The sequence below is a fragment of the Pinus tabuliformis genome, chromosome 4_2 (genome assembly GCF_031772625.1).
Source record: "Pinus tabuliformis cultivar Carrire ecotype Pingquan chromosome 4_2, CPIR1, whole genome shotgun sequence".
NCBI lineage: Eukaryota > Viridiplantae > Streptophyta > Pinopsida > Pinales > Pinaceae > Pinus > Pinus tabuliformis.
Genome location: NC_142304.1, coordinates 396,192,112 through 396,194,850, shown reverse-complemented (window position 1 = coordinate 396,194,850; position 2,739 = coordinate 396,192,112).

Sequence of the window (2,739 nt, the reverse complement as noted above, 5' to 3'; positions counted from 1 at the left end):
ATATCGGGAATAGAGACTTATTATAACCAATAGCAATGGGAAAATATTTAACTCCTGGTGGGAGGTGGGCAACAAGGTCTCTTCAATAAAAGAAGCGATGGATTCACAAACATCCAGCATTTGTTTATCTTTTTAAATTTGACAAAATTTGGTATTTGCAAGCTACGCAACTAGGTGAGTTTTACCCTATTGTCCATCTCTGCTATGTCGTTCATGACTCCCTTGAACCAGTCGAACGAGCCTTGCTCCCTCGTAACCTAGTAGAAATAAGCATTTGTCGGACCCGAGTCCTTCCTTTACGACATGCAAACTTTACAACTGCACACATCACTCCCATAATGTATAGCCACCCATCACAACAGATTGTCGTGAGCTATAAAACATTGAGTCTTTGGGTGACATTAAACACGCAGAATTATCCTACGCAATTAAGCAAACAAGCCTCGAAATTAGGTTTCCATTTGGTTTTCATAAAGTTCTATTTTGGTGTTAATTAGTAAATATTAAACACTATACGTTAAGTTAATGATGGGCTTACCTTTTTTTACATCTGGTCTATTAGTCTTTTGCATTAGACTGAATAATATTCACAATGGTGTGAAGTCTATATATAGAGATATCTGAGAGGAATTTAAGTAGATTATTGAACTCAGAAAGGCATTACGAATCACCAAAAATACTTCACCTTGTTTTCAAAAACAAATCAAACAGTTGCCCAAGTCAACCGGAAATGGAGATTAAAAGAATTATTCGCACGCAAGAGGATCGCCACCGAATCCTCATAAACATGCAACTCAGTCATGCAACAGTTGCCCAAGTCAACCGGAAATGGAGATTAAAAGAATTATTCGCACGCAAGAGGATCGCCACCGAATCCTCATAAACATGCAACTCAGTCATGCAACAGTTGCCCAAGTCAACCGGAAATGGAGATTAAAAGAATTATTCGCACGCAAGAGGATCGCCACCGAATCCTCATAAACATGCAACTCAGTCATGCAGCTTGTTATGTAATCTGAATCCTTTAAGGTTGAAATATCAGAATTCAATTCTTCGCGTCATGCCAAAGAAAAACCAAAACGTAGTCATATGCCCGCGACGGACTCCTTATGAATAAGGATTATCACGCCTTGTGAAGGCCATGATTATTTTTAAAATAGGTTTACAAAATAGGTTACATATTTTTTTGTGAACTCGCGGTTTAGTCGTTGACTTTAGAGGTTTTATATGATTTTTTTTGTAACGGAAATGTCTTACATTGCTAGAGATTCGCAGTGTTCGAATCTTGATGGACAAGCAATAGAGAAATTATCCAACGAGTCAATGATTCGAATCTTGATGGACAAGCAATAGAGAAATTATCCAACGAGTCAATGATTCTGATAATGATAGAGACAGTAAACCGAATAAATATAGCTGTGACGGTTCGAAGGGTTTTGCTTATCCACGCTCCGATTTTTTTTTTTTTTCAGATGAAAAACACGACTGGATTTGTGTTAAATATAGAACCAGTTACATATTTAGCAGAGTCATCTACCTGCATTTTGGAGAAAAAATAACCATACATAGTTCCGAAACTTACATAAAATCATGTTCTACAATAGTTTAAAATCTGATTATCTTGCTGTCCCGTGAACATGAACATGAACATGAACATGAACATGAACATGAACATGAACATGAACAGAAATAAAGAATATTCCAAAAAAATAACAAAAATTACAACATGTGCCTCCACCATGTATAAAAAACAAGATATAGTCAGATATATTAAGGAATTGCAATGCATCCCTCCACAACGGGTTCTCTATTAGAGAAAAATGTGTAGTGTAGGATGCCATCAATATCTTCCATCCACTGTTAAGATAAGTTGTTAGTGGTGATATTTTGCTTTCTGTAGATGTGCTGGATGTTGAAGCTTGTGAGATACCGAATGAGTGCATCCACCCTCTCCCGCCAACCCCTGAGCTTTGTAGGATCAAATGATGTAGTACCCAAAATGCCTTATATAAAAATCATGGAATCCCATATATATGGATGCTATGTATTTGTATTTCCATAGCAAACCATGGCAGGGCCAATAATGCCACGAGTTCCACTCTGGTATTTGTTCCTAAACCACCACGAGTTCCACTCTGGTATTTGTTCCTAAACCACCATACCAGTGCATTTGGTAATGGGAGTGTTTAGTGATTCTTATCCAAGCATCACTATCGCATGTCCCCTTTGTGCTGCTCCATCAAAAAAATTCAATAGGTGGCATGATCATCATGCTTAAATGCCTCCCCATCATATCTTTGTGATGCTTCTCTCGAGGGTGAATCCCTTCCGTCCACGCAATGATCTTTGAACTAATACTATAAGCTTTAAGTTGTTTCCCTATGAAGATTTGATGATTCCTAGCCTTCAATATTTCCCATATTACAAATAGAGGGATATAACAATATATTCCTCTCATGCCCAACCCCCATCGAAGGCTCTGTTCCAGTGAGGTGACGAGTTTGCTACCAAATTTGAAATATGCAAAAATAGTTTCCCATATTCCAGATGCAATCCTGGAGAGGAAGAAGAGATGTGAAATCGTTTCCAGCTCCTCACCATAGAGAGAACACCTCCCCGGAGGCTGCAAGCATCTTCTACATAGATTATCCCAAGTCAGAATACAATTCTTCCAAGCCAGCCAGCAGGACAGTATGATTTTGAGTGGGGCCTTCAATCTCCACAACATCGGGGACCAAT